Consider the following 17,752-nt stretch of genomic DNA (forward strand, 5'->3'; position numbering starts at 1 on the left):
AATGCCCCTTGGAAGAGAGGTGGAAGTCTCAGAAGCTTAACAAGACAGTTTAAATGCCACTTGGTAGAGACGTGCAGGTCGCAGTATCTTAACAAGTCTGTTTAAATGCCCCTTGGAAGTGCCGTGAAGGTCGCAGTAGCTTAACAAGGCAATTTAAATGCCCCTTGGAAGAGACATGCAGTTCGCAGCAGCTTAAGAAGACGGTTTTAATGCCCCTTGGAAGAGACGTGCAAGTCGCAGTAGCTTAAAAAGACGGTTTAAATGCACCTTGGAAGAGACGTGCAGGTCGCAGTAGCTTACCAAGATGGTTTAAATGCCCCTTGGAAGAGCGGTGGAGGTCGCAGTAGCTTAACAAGACAGTTTAAATGCCCCTTGGAAGAGACGTGCAGGTCGCAGTAGCTTAATAAGACGGTTTAAATGCCCCTTGGAAGAGATGTGCAGGTCGCAGTCGCTTAATAAGACAGTTTAAATGCCCCTTGGAAGAGACGTGCAGGTCGCAGGAGCTTAACAAGAGGGTTTAAATGCCCCTTAGAAGAGACGTGCAGGTCGCAGTAGCTTAACAAGATGGTTTAAATCCCCCTTGGAAGAGAGTTGGAGGTCGCAGTAGCTTAAAAAGACGGTTTAAATGACCCTTGGAAGAGAGGTGCAGGTCGCAGTAGCTTCACAAGACTGTTTAAATGCCCCTTGGAAGAGACGTTCAAGTCGCAGTAGCTTAAAAAGACGGGTTAAATGCGCCTTGGAAGAGACTTGCAAGTCGCAGTAGCTTAACAAGATGGTTTAAATTCCCCTCGGAAGAGAGGTGGAGGTCGCAGTAGCTTAACAAGACAGTTTAAATGCCCCTTGGAAGAGACTTGCAGGTCACAGTAGCCTAACAAGACGGTTTAAATGCCACTTGGAAGAGACGTGCAGGTCGCATTAGCTTAACAATACAGTTTAAATGCCCCTTGGAAGAGCAGTTGAGGTCGCAGTAGCTTAACAAGACAGTTCAAATGCCCCTTGAAAGAGACGTGCAGGTGTCAGAAGCTTAACAAGGCGGTTTAAATGCCCCTTGGAAGTGCGGTAGAGGTCGCAGTAGCTTAACAAGACGGTTTAAATGCCCCTTGGAAGAGACATGCAGGTCGCAGCAGCTTAACAAGACGGTTTAAATGCCCCTTGGAAGAGACGTGTAGGTCGCAGTAGCTTAACAAGACGGTTTAAATGCCCCTTGAAAGAGACGTGCAGGTCGCAGTAGCTTAACAAGACGGTTTAAATGCCCCTTGGAAGAGACGCTCAAGTCGCTGTAGCTTAAAAAGACAGTTTAAATGCGCATTGGAAGAGACTTGCAGGTCGCAGTAGCTTAACAAGACCGTTTAAATGCCCGTTGGAAGAGAGGTGGAGGTCGCATTAGCTTAACAAGACAGTTTAAATGCCCCTTGGAAGAGACTTGCAGGTCACAGCAGCTTAACAAGACGGTTTAAATGCCCCTTGGAAGAGACGTGCAGGTCGCAGTAGCTTTTCAAGACGGTTTAAATGCCCCTTGGAAGAGACATGCAGGTCGCAGTAGCTTTCCAAGACGGTTAAAATGCCCCTTGGAAGAGCGGTTGAGGTCGCAGTAGCTTAACAAGACAGTTTAAATGCCCCTTGAAAGAGACGTGCAGGTCGCAGTAGCTTAACAAGACGGTTTAAATGCCCCTTGGAAGTGCGGTGGAGGTTGCAGTAGTTTAACAAGACGGTTTAAATGCCCCTTATAAGAGACGTCCAGGTCGCAGTAGCTTAACATGATGTTTTAAATGCCCCTTGGAAGAGAGGTGGAAGTCTCAGAAGCTTAACAAGACAGTTTAAATGCCACTTGGTAGAGACGTGCAGGTCGCAGTATCTTAACAAGTCTGTTTAAATGCCCCTTGGAAGTGCCGTGAAGGTCGCAGTAGCTTAACAAGGCAATTTAAATGCCCCTTGGAAGAGACATGCAGTTCGCAGCAGCTTAAGAAGACGGTTTTAATGCCCCTTGGAAGAGACGTGCAGGTCGCAGTAGCTTAAAAAGACGGTTTAAATGCCCCTTGGAAAAGTGGTGAGGATTACAGTAGCTTAACAAGACGGTTTAAATGCCCCTTGGAAGAGACGTGCAAGTCGCAGTAGCTTAACAAGGCGGTTTAAATGCCCCTTGGAAGAGACGAGCAGGTCGCAGGAGCTTAACAAGACGTTTTAAATGCCCCTTGGAAGAGACGTGCAGGTCGCAGTATCTTAACAAGATGGTTTAAATCCCCCTTGGAAAAGACGTGCAGGTCGCAGTAGCTTAATAAGAGGGTTTAAATGTCCCTTGGAATAGGCTTGCAGGTCACAGCAGCTTACCAAGACGGTTTAAATGACCCCTTGGAAGAGACGTGCAGGTCGCAGTAGCTTAACAAGACGGTTTTAATGCCCCTTGGAAGAACGGTGGAGGTCGCAGTAGCTTAACAAGAAAGTTTAAATGCCCCTTGGAACAGACGTGCAGGTCGCAGTAGCTTAATAAGACGGTTTAAATGCCCCTTGGAAGAGATGTGCAGGTCGCAGTAGCTTAATAAGATGGTTTAAATGCCCCTTTTAAGAGAGGTGGGGGTCGCAGTAGCTTAACAAGACAGTTTAAATGCCCCTTGGAAGAGACGTGCAGGTCGCAGTAGCTTAACAACATGGTTTAAATGCCACTTGGAAGAGACGTGCAGGTCGCCGTAGCTTAACAAGACGGTTTAAATGCCCAATGGAAGAGCGGTGGAGGTCGCAGTAGCTTAACAAGACAGTTTAAATGCCCCTTGAAAGAGACGTGCAAGTCGCAGTAGCTTCACAAGACTGTTTAAATGCCCCTTGAGAGTGCAGTGGAGGTCGCAGTAGCTTCACAAGACGGTTTAAATGCCCCTTGGAAGAGAGGCGCAGGTCGCAGTAGCTTAACAAGACGGTTTAAATGCCCCTTGGAAGAGACGTGCAGGTCGCAGTAGCTTAACAAAGCATTTTAAATGCCCCTTGGAAGAGACGTGCAGGTTGCAGTAGCTTAACAGTACGGTTTAAATGCCCCTTGGAAAAGTGGTGGAGGGTACAGTAGCTTAACAAGACGGCTTAAATGCCCCTTGGAAGAGACGTGCAAGTTGCAGTAGCTTAACAAGATGGTTTAAATGCCCCTTAGAAGAGATGTGCAGGTCGCAGTAGCTTAACAAGACATTTTAAATGCCCCTTGGAACAGACGTGCAGGTCGCAGTAGCTTAACAAGATGGTTTAAATGCCCCATGGAAGAGAAGTACAGGTCGCAGTAGCTTAACAAGACAGTTTAAATGCCCCTTGGAAGAGGCTTGCAGGTCGCAGTCGTTTACCAAGACGATTTAAATACCCCTTGGAAGAGACGTGCCGGTCGCAGTTGCTAAACAAGACAGTTTAAATGCCCCTTGGAAAAGCGGTAGAGGTCGCAGTAGCTTAACAAGACAGTTTAAATGCCCCTTGGAAGAGACGTGCAGGTCTCAGTAGTTTAACAACATTTTTTAAATGCCCCTTGGAAGAGACGTGCAGGTCGCAGTAGCTTAACAAGACGGTTTAAATGCCCCTTGGAAGAGCGGTGGAGGTCGCAGTAGCTTAACAAGACAGTTTAAATGCCCCTTGAAAGAGACGTGCAAGTCGCAGTAGCTTCACAAGACTGTTTAAATGCCCCTTGAAAGTGCAGTGGAGGTCGCAGTAGCTTAACCAGACGGTTTAAATGCCCCTTGGAAGAGATCTGCAGGTCGCAGCAGCTTAACAAGATGGTTTAAATGCCCCTTGGAAGAGACGTGCTGGTCGCAGTAGCTTAACAAAGCATTTTAAATGCCCCTTGGAAGAGACGTGCAGGTCGCAGTAGCTTAACAAGACGGTTTAAATGCCCCTTGGAAAAGTGATGGGGGTTACAGTAGCTTAACAAGACGGCTTAAATGCCCCTTGAAAGAGACGTGCAAGTCGCAGTAGCTTAACAAGACGTTTAAATTCCCCTTAGAAGAGATGTGCAGGTCGCAGTAGCTTAACAAGACAGTTTAAATGCCCCTTGGAAGAGACGTGCAGGTCGCAGTAGCTTACCAAACAGTTTAAATGCCCCTTGGAAGAGGCTTGCAGGTCGCAGTCGCTTACCAAGACGATTTAAATGCCCCTTGGAGGAGACGTGCAGGTCACAGTTGCTAAACAAGACAGTTTAAATGCCCCTTGGAAAAGCGGTGGAGGTCGCAGTAGCTTAACAAGACAGTTTAAATGCCCCTTGGAAGAGACATGCAGGTCGCAGCAGCTTAACAAGACTGTTTAATTGCCCCTTGGAAGAGACGTGCAGGTCGCAGTAGCTTAACAAGATGGTTTAAAGGTCCCTTGGTAGAGACATGCATGTCGCAGTAGCTTAACAATATGGTTTAAATGCCCCATGGAAGAGACGTACAGGTCGCACTAGCTTAACAAGAAGATTTAAATACCCCTTGGAAAATTGGTGGAGGTTACAGAAGCTTAACAAGACGGTTTAAATGCCCCTTGGAAGAGAGGTGCAAGTGGCAGTAGCTTAACAAGACTGTTTAAATGACCCTTGGAAGACACGTGCAGGTCACAGTAGCTTAACAAAACGGTTTAAATGCCCCTTGGAGGAGACGTGCAGGTCGCAGTAGCTTACCAAGACGGTTTAAATGCCCCTTGGAAGAGACGTGTATGTCGCAGTAGCTTAAAAAGATGGTTTAAATGCCCCTTGGTAGAGCGGAGGAGGTCGCAGTAGCTTTACAAGACGTTTTAAATGCCCCTTGGAAGAGACATGCAGGTCGCAGTGGCTTAACAAGATGGTTTTAATGCCCCTTGGAAGAGACAGGCAGGTCGCAGTAGCTTAACAAGACGGTTAAAAATGACACCTTGGAACAGACATGCAGGTCGCACTAGCTTAACAAGACGGTTTATATGCCCCTTGGAAGATTGGTGGAAGTTACAGTAGCTTAACACGATGGTTTAAATGCCCCTTCGAAGAGACGTGCAAGTTGCAGTAGCTTCAAAAGACGGTTTAAATGCGCCTTAGAAGAGACGTGCAGGTCGCAGTAGCTTAACAAAACGGTTTAAATGCCCCTTGGAAGAGACGAGCAGGTCGCAGTAGCTTAACAAGATGGGGTAAATGCCCATTGGAAAAGACGTGCAGGTCGCAGTAGCTTAACAAGACTTTTTAAATCCCCTTTGGAAGAGCGGTGGAGGTCACAGTAGCTTAACAAGACAGTTTAAATGCCCCATGAAAGAGACGTGCAGGACGCAGTAGCTTCACAAGACTGTTTAAATGCCCCTTGAAAGTGCGGTGGAGGTCGCAGTAGCTTAACAAGACGGTTTAAATGCCCCTTGGAAGAGATATGCAGGTCGCAGAAGCTTAACAAGACGGTTTAAGTGCCCCTTGGAAGAGACGTGCAGGTCGCAGTAGCTTAACAAGACGGTTTAAATGCCCCATGGAAGAGACGTGCAGGTCGCAATAGCTTAACAAAGCATTTTAAATTGCTCTTGGAAGAGACGTGCAGGTCGCAGTAGCTTAAAAAGACGGTTTAAATGCCCCTTGGAAAAGTGGTGGAGGTTACAGTAACTTAACAAGACGGTTTAAATGCCCCTTGGAAAAGTGGTGGAGGTTACAGTAGCTTAATAAGACGGTTTAAATGCCCCTTGGAAGAGACATGCAAGTCGCAGTAGCTTAACAAGATAGTTTAAATGCCCTTTGGAAGAGCGGTGGAGGTCGCAGTAGCTTAACAAGAAGGTTTAAATGCCCCTTGGAAGAGAAGTGCAGGCCGCAGCTGCTTAAAAAGACGGTTTAAATGCCCCTTGGAAGAGACGTACAGGTCGCAGTGGCTTAACAAGACGGTTTAAATGCCCCTTGGAAGAGACATGCAGGTCGCAGTAGCTTAACAAGATGGTTTAAATGCCCCTTGGAAGTGACGTGCAGGTCGCAGTAGCTTAACAAGACGTATTAAATGCCCCTTGGAAAAGTGGTGGAGGTTACAGTAGCTTAATAAGACGGTTTAAATGCCCCTTGGAAGAGACATGCAGGTCGCAGTAGCTTAACAAGATGGTTTAAATGCCCCTTGGAAGTGACGTGCAGGTCGCAGTAGCTTAACAAGACGTATTAAATGCCCCTTGGAAAAGTGGTGGAGGTTACAGTAGCTTAATAAGACGGTTTAAATGCCCCTTGGAAGAGACATGCAAGTCGCAGTAGCTTAAAAAGACGGTTTAAATGCACCTTGGAAGAGACGTGCAGGTCGCAGTAGCTTACCAAGACGGTTTAAATGCCCATTGGAAGAGCGATGGAGGTTGCAGTAGCTTAACTAGACAGCTTAAATGCCCCTTGGAAGAGACGTGCAGGTCGCAGTAGCTTAATAAGACGGTTTAAATGCCCTTTGGAAGAGATGTGCAGGTCGCAGCCGCTTAATAAGACAGTTTAAATGCCCCTTGGAAGAGACGTGCAGGTCGCAGGAGCTTAACAAGAGGGTTTAAATGCCCCTTGGAAGAGACATGCAGGTCGCAGTAGCTTAACAAGATGGTTTAAATCCCCCTTGGAAGAGAGTTGGAGGTCGCAGTAGCTTAAAAAGACGGTTTAAATGACCCTTGGAAGAGACGTGCAGGTCGCAGTAGCTTAACAAGACGGTTTAAATGCCCCTTGGAAGAGAAGTTCAAGGCGCAGTAGCTTAAAAAGACGGTTTAAATGCGCCTTGGAAGAGACTTGCAGGTCGCAGTAGCTTAACAAGATGGTTTAAATGCCCCTTGGAAGAGAGGTGGAGGTCGCAGTAGCTTAACAAGACAGTTTAAATGCCCCTTGGATGAGACTTGCAGGTCACAGTAGCCTAACAAGACGGTTTAAATGCCACTTGGAAGTTACGTGCAGGTCGCATTAGCTTAACAAGACAGTTTAAATGCCCCTTGGAAGAGCAGTTGAGGTCGCAGTAGCTTAACAAGACAGTTTAAAAGCCCCTTGAAAGAGACGTGCAGGTGTCAGTAGCTTAACAAGGCGGTTTAAATGCCCCTTGGAAGAGACATGCAGGTCGCAGCAGCTTAAAAAGATGGTTTAAATGCCCCTTGAAAGAGACTTGTAGGTCGCAGTAGCTTAACAAGACGGTTTAAATGCCCCTTGGAAGAGACGTTCAAGTCGCAGTAGCTTAAAAAGACAGTTTAAATGCGCATTGGAAGAGACTTGCAGGTCGCAGTAGCTTAACAAGACCGTTTAAATGCCCGTTGGAAGAGAGGTGGAGGTCGCAGTAGCTTAACAAGAAAGTTTAAATGCCCCTTGGAAAAGACTTGCAGGTCACAGCAGCTTAACAAGACGGTTTAAATGCCCCTTGGAAGAGACGTGCAGGTCGCAGTAGCTTTTCAAGACGGTTTAAATGTCCCTTGGAAGAGACATGCAGGTCGCAGTAGCTTTCCAAGACGGTTTAAATGCCCCTTGGAAGAGCGGTTGAGGTCGCAGTAGCTTAACAAGACAGTTTAAATGGCGCTTGAAAGAGACGTGCAGGTCGCAGTAGCTTAACAAGACGGTTTAAATGCCCCTTTGAAGTGCGGTGGAGTTCGCAGTGGCTTAACAAGACGGGTTAAATGCCCCTTGGAAGAGACGTGCAGGTCGCAGTAGCTTAACAAGATGGTTTAAATGCCCCTTGGAAGAGACATGCAGGCCGTAGTAGTTTAACAAGACGGTTTAAATGCCCCTTATAAGAGACGGGCAGGTCGCAGTAGCTTAACATGACGTTTTAAATGCCCCTTGGAAGAGAGGTGGAAGTCTCAGTAGCTTAAAAAGACAGTTTAAATGCCCTTTGGAAGAGAAGTGCAGGTCGCAGTAGCTTAACAAGACGGTTTAAATGCCACTTGGTAGAGACGTGCAGGTCGCAGTAGCTTATCAAGTCGGTTTAAATGCACCTTGGAAGTGCCGTGGAGGTCGCAGTGGCTTAACACGGCGATTTAAATGCCCCTTGGAAGAGACATGCAGGTCGCAGCAGCTTAACAAGACGGTTTAAATGCCCCTTGGAAGAGATGTGCAGGTCGCAGTGGCTTAACAAGACGGTTTAAATGCCCCTTGGAAGACACATGCAGTTCGCAGTAGCTTAACAAGACGGTTTAAATGCCCCTTGGAAGAGACGTGCAAGTCGCAGTAGCTTAACAAGGCGGTTTAAATGCCCCTTGGAAGAGACGAGCAGGTCGCAGGAGCTTAACAAGACGTTTTAAATGCCCCTTGGAAGAGACAGGCAGGTCGCAGTATCTTAACAAGATGGTTTAAATGCCACTTGGAAGAGACGTTCAAGTCGCAGTAGCTTAAAAAGACGGTTTAAATGCGCCTTGGAAGAGACTTGCAGGTCGCAGTAGCTTAACAAGACCATTTAAATGCCCCTTGGAGGAGAGGTGGAGGTCGCAGTAGCTTAACAAGACAGTTTAAATGCCCCTTGGAAGAGACTTGCAGGTCGCAGTAGCTTTCCAAGACGGTTTAAATGCCCCTTGGAAGAGCAGTTGAGGTCGCAGTAGCTTAACAAGACAGTTTAAATGCCCCTTGAAAGAGACGTGCAGCTCGCAGTAGCTTAACAAGACGGTTTAAATGCCCCTTGGAAGTGCGGTGGAGGTCGCAGTGGCTTAACAAGACGGTTTAAATGCGCCGTTGAATCGGATTGCAGGTCGCAGTAGATTACCAAGATGGGTTAAATGCCCCTTGGAAGAGACGTGCAGGTCGCAGAAGCTTAACAAGATGGTTTAAATGCCCCTTGGAAGAGACGTGCAGGTCGCAGTAGCTTAACAAGACGGTTTAAATGCCCCTTGGAAGAGACGTGCAGGTTGCAGTAGCTTAACAAAGCATTTTAAATGCCCCTTGGAAGAGACGTGCAGGTCGCAGTAGCTTAACAAGACGGTTTAAATGCCCCTTGGAAAAGTGGTGGAGGTTACAGTAGCTTAACAAGACGGCTTAAATGCCCCTTGGAAGAGACGTGCATGTCGCAGTAGCTTAACAAGACGGTTTAAATGCCCCTTAGAAGAGATGTGCAGGTCGCAGTAGCTTAACAAGACAGTTTAAATGTCCCTTGGAAGAGACGTGCAGGTCACAGTAGCTTAACAAGATGGTTTAAATGCCCCTTGGAAGACCGGTGGAGGTCGCAGTAGCTTAACAAGACAGTTTAAATGCCCCTTGGAAGAGACGTGCAGGTCGCAGTAGCTTAACAGGACAGTTTAAATGCCCCTTGGAAGAGGCTTGCAGGTCGCAGTCGCTTACCAAGACGATTTAAATGCCCCTTGGAAGAGACGTGCAGGTCGCAGTAGCTTAACAAGACGGTTTAAATGTCCCTTGGTAGAGACATGCATGTCGCAGTAGCTTAACAAGATGGTTTAAATGCCCCATGGAAGAGACGTGCAGGTCGCAGTAGCTTAACAAGAAGGTTTAAATGCCCCTTGGAAAATTGGTGGAGGTTACAGAAGCTTAACAAGAAGGTTTAAATGCCCCTTGGAAGAGATGTGCAAGTGGCAGTAGCTTAACAAGACGGTTTAAATGACCCTTGGAAGACACGTGCAGGTCACAGTAGCTTAACAAAATGGTTTAAATGCACCTTGGAAGAGACGTGGAGGTCGCAGTAGCTTAACAAGACGTTTTAAATACCCCTTGGAAGGGACGTGCAGGTCGCAGTAGCTTAACAAGATGGTTTAAATGCCACTTGGGAGAGACTTGCAGGTCGCAGTATCTTAATAAAACAGTTTAAATGCCCCTTGGAAGAGACGTGCAGGTCGCAGTAGCTTAACAAGACGGTTTAAATGCACCTTGGAAGAGAGGTGCAGGTCGCAGTAGCTTAACAAGACGGTTTAAATCCCCCTTGGAAGAGACGTGCAGGTCGCAGTAGCTTAACAAGAGGGTTTAAATGCCCCTTGGAAGAGACGTGCATGTCGCAGTAGCTTAACAAGATGGTTTAAATGCCCCTTGGAAGAGCGGTGGAGGTCGCAGTAGCTTAACAAGATGGTTTAAATGCCCCTTGAAAGAGACGTGCAAGTCGCAGTAGCTTCACAAGCCTGTTTAAATGCCCCTTGAAAGTGCAGTGGAGGTCGCAGTAGCTTAAAAAGACTGTTTAAATGCCCCTTGGAAGAGACGTGCAGGTCGCAGAAGCTTAACAAGAAGGTTTAAATGCCCCTTGGAAGAGACGTGCAGTTCGCAGTAGCTTAACAAGACTGTTTAAATGCCCCTTGGAAGAGACGTGCAGGTCGCAGTAGCTTAACAAAGCATTTTAAATGCCCCTTGGAAGAGATGTGCAAGTGGCAGTAGCTTAACAAGACGGTTTAAATGACCCTTGGAAGACACGTGCAGGTCACAGTAGCTTAACAAAATGGTTTAAATGCACCTTGGAAGAGACGTGGAGGTCGCAGTAGCTTAACAAGACGTTTTAAATACCCCTTGGAAGGGACGTGCAGGTCGCAGTAGCTTAACAAGATGGTTTAAATGCCACTTGGGAGAGACGTGCAGGTCGCAGTATCTTAATAAGACAGTTTAAATGCCCCTTGGAAGAGACGTGCAGGTCGCAGTAGCTTAACAAGACGGTTTAAATGCACCTTGGAAGAGAGGTGCAGGTCGCAGTAGCTTAACAAGACGGTTTAAATCCCCCTTGGAAGAGACGTGCAGGTCGCAGTAGCTTAACAAGAGGTTTTAAATGCCCCTTGGAAGAGACGTGCATGTCGCAGTAGCTTAACAAGATGGTTTAAATGCCCCTTGGAAGAGCGGTGGAGGTCGCAGTAGCTTAACAAGATGGTTTAAATGCCCCTTGAAAGAGACGTGCAAGTCGCAGTAGCTTCACAAGCCTGTTTAAGTGCCCCTTGAAAGTGCAGTGGAGGTCGCAGTTGCTTAAAAAGACTGTTTAAATGCCCCTTGGAAGAGACGTGCAGGTCGCAGAAGCTTAACAAGAAGGTTTAAATGCCCCTTGGAAGAGACGTGCAGGTCGCAGTAGCTTAACAAGACTGTTTAAATGCCCCTTGGAAGAGACGTGCAGGTCGCAGTAGCTTAACAAAGCATTTTAAATGCCCCTTGGAAGAGACGTGCAGGTCGCAGTAGCTTAACAAGACGTTTTAAATGCCCCTTGGAAAAGTGGTGGAGGTTACAGTAGCTTAACAATACGGCTTAAATGCCTCTTGGAAGAGACGTGCAAGTCGCAGTAGCTTAACAAGACGGTTTAAATGCCCCTTAGAAGAGATGTGCAGGTCGCAGTAGCTTAACAAGACAGTTTAAATGCCCCTTGGAAGAGACGTGCAGGTCGCAGTAGCTTAACAAGATGGTTTAAATGCCCCTTGGAAGAGCGGTGGAGGTCGCAGTAGCTTAACAAAACAGTTTAAATGCCCCTTGGAAGAGACGTGCAGGTCGCAGTAGCTTAACAAGACAGTTTAAATGCCCCTTGGAAGAGGCTTGCAGGTCGCAGTCGCTTACCAAGACGATTTAAATGCCCCTTGGAAGAGACGTGCAGGTCGCAGTAGCTTAACTAGACGGTTTAAATGTCCCTTGGAAAATTGGTGGAGGTTACAGAAGCTTAACAAGACGGTTTAAATGCCCCTTGGAAGAGACGTGCAAGTGGCAGTAGCTTAACAAGACGGTTTAAATGACCCTTGGAAGACACGTGCAGGTCGCAGTAGCTTAACAAAATTGTTTAAATGCCCCTTGGAAGAGACGTGGAGGTCGCAGTAGCTTAACAAGATGGTTTAAATGCCCCTTGGAAGAGACGTGCAGGTCCCAGTAGCTTAACAAGGTGGTTTAAATGCCACTTGGAAGAGCGATGGAGGTCGCAGTAGCTTAACTAGACAGTTTAAATGCCCCTTGGAAGAGACGTGAGGGTCGCAGTTGCTTAATAAGACAGTTTAAATGCCCTTTGGAAGAGACGTGCAGGTCGCAGTAGCTTAACAAGACTGTTTAAATGCACCTTGGAAGAGAGGTGCAGGTCGCAGTAGCTTAACAAGACGGTTTAAATCCCCCTTGGAAGAGACGTGCAGGTCGCAGTAGCTTAACAAGAGGGTTTAAATGCCCCTTGGAAAAGGCTTGCAAGTCGCAGTAGCTTACCAAGACGGTTTAAATGCCCCTTGGAAGAGACGTGCATGTCGCAATAGCTTAACAAGATGGTTTAAATGGCCCTTGGAAGAGCGGTGGAGGTCGCAGTAGCTTAACAAGATGGTTTAAATGCCCCTTGGAAGAGACGTGCAGGTCGCAGCTGCTTAAAAAGACGGTTTAAATGTGCCTTGGAGGAGACGTGCAGGTGGCAGTGGCTTAACAAGACGGTTTAAATGCCCCTTGGAAGAGACATGCAGGTCGAAGTAGCTTAACAAGACGGTTTAAATGCCCCTTGGAAGAGACGTGCAGGTCGCAGTAGCTTAACAAGACGGTTTAAATGCCCCTTGGAAAAGTGGTGGAGGTTACAGAAGCTTAATAAGACGGTTTAAATGCCCCTTGGAAGAGACGTGCAGGTCGCAGTAGCTTAAAAAGACGGTTTACATGCACCTTGGAAGAAACGTGCAGATCGCAGTAGCTTAACAAGACGGTTTAAATACCCCTTGGAAGAGACGTGCAGTTCGCAGTAGCTTAAGAAGAGGGTTTAAATGCCCCTTGGAATAGGCTTGCAGATCGCAGTAGCTTACCAAGACGGTTTAAATGCCCCTTGGAAGAGAAGTGCAGGTCGCAGTAGCTTAACAAGACGGTTTAAATGCCCCTTGGAAGAGCGGTGGAGGTCGCAGTAGCTTAACAAGACAGTTTCAATGCCCCTTGGAAGAGACGTGCAGGTCGCAGTAGCTTAATAAGATGGTTTAAATGCCCCTTGGAAGAGATGTGCAGGTCGCAGTAGCTTAATAAGACTGTATAAATGCTCCTTGGAAGAGAGGTGGAGGTCGCAGTAGCTTAACAAGACAGTTTAAATGCCCATTGGAAGAGACGTGCAGGTCGCAGTAGCTTAACAAGAGGGTTTAAATGCCCCTTTCAAGGGACGTGCAGGTCGCAGGAGCTTAACAAGAGGGTTTAAATGACCCTTGGAAGAGACATGCATGTCACAGGAGCTTAACAAGATGGTGTAGATGCCCCTTGGAAGAGCGGTGGAAGTTGCAGTAGCTTAACAAGATGGTTTAAATGCCCCTTGGAAGAGACGTGCAGCTCGCAGCTGCTTAAAAAGACGGATTAAATGCCCCTTGGAGGAATCGTGCAGGTCGCAGTGGCTTAACAAGATGGTTTAAATGTCCCTTGGAGAAGACATGCAGGTCGCAGTAGCTTAACAAGAAGGTTTAAATGCCCCTTGGAAGAGACGTGTAGGTCGCAGTAGCTTAACAAGACGGTTTAAATGCCCCTTGAAAGAGACGTGCAGGTCGCAGTAGCTTAACAAGACGGTTTAGATGCTCCTTGGAAAAGTGGTGGAGGTTACAGTAGCTTAACAAGACGGTTTAAATGCCCCTTGGAAGAGACATTCAAGTGGCAGTAGCTTAAAAAGACGGTTTAAATGCGCCTTGGAAGAGACTTGCAGGTCACAGTAGCTTAACAAGACCGTTTAAATGCCCCTTGGAAGAGAGGTGGAGGTCGCAGAAGCTTAACAAGATGGTTTAAATGACCCTTGGAAGAGACATGCATGTCGCAGGAGCTTAACAAGATGGTGTAGATGCCCCTTGGAAGAGCGGTGGAGGTTGCAGTAGCTTAACAAGATGGTTTAAATGCCCCTTGGAAGAGACGTGCAGCTCTCAGCTGCTTAAAAAGACGGATTAAATGCCCCTTGGAGGAGACGTGCAGGTCGCAGTGGCTTAACAAGATGGTTTAAATGCCCCTTGGAGAAGACATGCAGGTCGCAGTAGCTTAACAAGAAGGTTTAAATGCCCCTTGGAAGAGATGTGTAGGGCGCAGTATCTTAAAAAGACGGTTTAAATGCCCCTTGAAAGAGACGTGCAGGTCGCAGTAGCTTAACAAGACGGTTTAGATGCTCCTTGGAAAAATGGTGGAGGTTACAGTAGCTTAATAAGACGGTTTAAATGCCCCTTGGAAGAGACATTCAAGTGGCAGTAGCTTAAAAAGACGGTTTAAATGCGCCTTGGAAGAGACTTGCAGGTCGCAGTAGCTTAACAAGACCGTTTAAATGCCTCTTGGAAGAGAGGTGGAAGTCGCAGTAGCTTAACAAGACAGTTTAAATGCCCCTTGGAAGAGACTTGCAGGTAGCAGTAGCTTAACAAGACGGTTTAAATGCCCCTTGGAAGAGACGTGCAGGTCGCAGTAGCTTTCCAAGATGGTTTAAATGCCCCTTGGAAGAGCGGTTGAGGTCGCAGTAGCTTAACAAGACAGTTTAAATGCCCTTTGAAAGAGACGTGCAGGTCGCAGTAGCTTAACAAGACGGTTTAAATGCCCCTTGGAAGTGCAGTGGAGGTCGCAGTGGCTTAACAAGACGGTTTAAATGTGCCTTGGAATAGGATTGCAGGTCGCAGTAGATTACCAAGACGGGTTAAATGCCCCTTGGAAGAGACGTGTAGGTCGCAGTAGCTTAACAAGATGGATTAAATGCCCCTTGGAAGAGACATGCATGTCGCAGTAGTTTAACAAGACGGTTTAAATGCCCCTTATAAGAGAAGTGCAGGTCGCAGTAGCTTAACATGACGATTTAAATGCCCCTTGGAAAAGTGGTGGAGGTTACAGTAGCCTAACAAGACGGTTTAAATGCCCCTTGGAAGAGAAGTGCAAGTCGCAGTATCTTAACAAAATGGTTTAAATGCCCGTTGGTAGAGATGAGCAGGTAGCAGTAGCTTAACAAGACGGTTTAAATCCCCCTTGGAAGAGACATGCAGGTCGCAGTAGCTTAACAAGACTGTTTAAATGCCCCTTGGAAGAGTCGTGCAGGTCACAGTAGCTTAACAAGACGGTTTAAATCCCCCTTGGAAGAGACATGCAGGACGCAGTAGCTTAACAAGACGGTTTAAATGTCCCTTGGAAGAGCGGTGGAGGTCGCAGTAGCTTAATAAGACAGTTTAAATGCCCCTTGGAAGAGACGTGCAGGTCGCAGTAGCTTAATAAAACAGTTTAAATGCCCCTTGGAAAAGATGTGCAAGTCGCAGTGGCTTAATAAGATGGTTTAAATGCCCCTTGGAAGAGCGGTGGAAGTCTCAGTAGCTTAACAAGACAGTTTAAAAGCACTTTGGAAGAGAAGTGCAGGTCCCAGTATTTTAACAAGGCGGTTTAAATGCCACTTGGTAGAGACGTGCAGGTCGCAGTAGCTTAACAAGATGGTTTAAATGCCCCTTGGAAGAGCGGTGGAGGTCGCATTAGCTTAACAAGACAGTTTAAATGCCCCTTTAAAGAGACGTGCAGGTCGCAGTAGCTTAACAAGACGGATTAAATGCCCCTTGGAAGTGCCGTGGAGGTCGCAGTAGCTTAACAAGGCGATTTAAATGCCCCTTGGAAGAGACATGCAGGTCGCAGCAGCTTAACAAGACAGTTAAAATGACCCTTGGAAGAGACGTGCAGGTCGCAGTGGCTTAACAAGGCGGTTTAAATGCCCCTTGGAAGAGACGTGCAGGTCGCAGTAGCTTAACAAGACGGTTTAAATGCCCCTTGGAAAAGTGGTGGGGATTACAGTAGCTTAACAAGACGGTTTAAATGCCCCTTGGAAGAGACGTGCAAGTTGCAGTAGCTTAAAAAGACGGTTTAAATGCGCCTTGGAAGAGACGTGCAGGTCGCAGTAGCTTAACAAGACGGTATAAATGCCCCTTGGAAGAGACGAGGAGGTCGCAGGAGCCTAACAAGACGTTTTAAATGCCCCTTGGAAGAGACGTGCAGTTCGCAGTATCTTAACAAGATGGTTTAAATCCTCCTTGGAAAAGACATGCAGGTCGCAGTAGCTTAACAAGAGGGTTTAAATGTACCTTGGAATAGGCTTGCAGGTCACAGTAGCTTACCAAGACGGTTTAAATGCCCCTTGGAAGAGACGTGCAGGTCGCAGTAGCTTAACAAGACGGTTTAAATGCCCCTTGGAAGAGCGGTGGATGTCGCAGTAGCTTAACAAGACAGTTTAAATGCCCTTTGGAAGAGAAGTGCAGGTCGCAATAGCTTAACAAGACTGTTTAAATGACACTTGGTAGAGACGTGCAGGTCGCAGTAGCTTAACAAGACGGTTTAAATGCCCCTTGGAAGTGCCGTGGAGGTCGCAGTAGCTTAACAAGGCGATTTAAATGCCCCTTGGAAGAGACATGCAGGTCGCAGCAGCTTAACAAGACGGTTTAAATGCCCCTTGGAAAAGTGGTTGGGATTACAGTAGCTTAACAAGACGGTTTAAATGCCCCTTGGAAGAGACGTGCAAGTCGCAGTGGCTTAAAAAGACGGCTTAAATGCGCCTTGGAAGAGACTTGCAGGTCGCAGTAGCTTAACAAGACGGTTTAAATGCCCCTTGGAAGAGACGAGCAGGTCGCAGGAGCTTAACAAGACGTTTTAAATGCCCCTTGGAAGAGACGTGCAGGTCGCAGTATCTTAACAAGATGGTTTAAATCCCCATTGGAAAAGAAGTGCAGGTTGCAGTAGCTTAACAATAGGGTTTAAATGTACCTTGGAATAGGCTTGCAGGTCACAGTAGTTTAAAAAGACGGTTTAAATGCCCCTTGGAAGAGACGTGCAGGTCGCAGTAGCTTAACAAGACGGTTTAAATGCCCCTTGGTAGAGCGGTGGAGGTCGCAGTAGCTTAAAAAGACAGTTTAAATGCCCCTTGGAAGAGATGTGCAGGTCGCAGTAGCTTAATAAGACGGTTTAAATGCCCATTGGAAGAGATGTGCAGGTCGCAGTAGCTTAATAAGACGGTTTAAATGTACCTTGGAAGAGAGGTGGAGGTCGCAGTAGCTTAACAAGACAGTTTAAATGCCAATTGGAAGAGACATGCAGGTCGCAGTAGCTTAACAACACGCTTTAAATGCCAATTGGAAGAGACATGCAGGTCGCAGTAGCTTAACAAGACGGTTTAAATGCCCCTTGGAAGAGACGTGCAGGTCGCAGTAGCTTAACAAGACGGTTTAAATGCCCCTTGGAAGAGATGTGCAGGTCGCAGTAGCTTAACAAAGCATTTTAAATGCCCCTTGGAAGAGAAGTGCAGGTCGCAGTAGCTTAACAAGACGGTTTAATGCCCCTTGGAAAAGTGGTGGAGGTTACAGTAGCTTAACAAGACGGCTTCAATGCCCCTTGGAAGAGACGTGCAAGTCACAGTAGCTTAACAAGACGCTTTAAATGCCCCTTAGAAGAGATGTGCTGGTCGCAGTAGCTTAACAAGACAGTGTAAATGCCCCTTGGAAGAGACGTGCACGTCGCAGTAGCTTAACAAGATGGTTTAAATGCCCCTTGGAAGAGCGGTGGAGGTCGCAGTAGCTTAACAAGACAGTTTAAATGCCCCTTGGAAGAGACGTGCAGGTCGCAGTAGCTTAACAAGACAGTTTAAATGCCCCTTGGAAGAGGCTTGCAGGTCGTAGTCGCTTACCAAGACGATTTAAATGCCCCTTGGAAGAGACGTGCAGGTCGCAATTGCTAAACAAGACAGTTTAAATGCCCCTTAGAAAAGCGGTGGAGGTCGCAGTAGCTTAACAAGACAGTTTAAATGCCCCTTGGAAGAGACATGCAGGTCGCAGCATCTTAACAAGACTGTTTAAATGCCCCTTGGAAGAGACGTGCAGGTCGCAGTAGCTTAACAAGACGGTTTAAATGCCCCTTGGTAGAGACATGCATGTCGCAGTAGCTTAACAAGATGGTTTAAATGCCCCATGGAAGAGACGTGCAGGTCGCAGTAGCTTAACAAGAAGGTTTAAATGCCCCTTGGAAAATTGG

The sequence above is a fragment of the Phyllobates terribilis genome, unplaced genomic scaffold, assembly GCF_046119375.1.
Source record: "Phyllobates terribilis strain yellow unplaced genomic scaffold, ASM4611937v1 Scaffold_316__1_contigs__length_2197552, whole genome shotgun sequence".
Lineage (NCBI taxonomy): Eukaryota > Metazoa > Chordata > Amphibia > Anura > Dendrobatidae > Phyllobates > Phyllobates terribilis.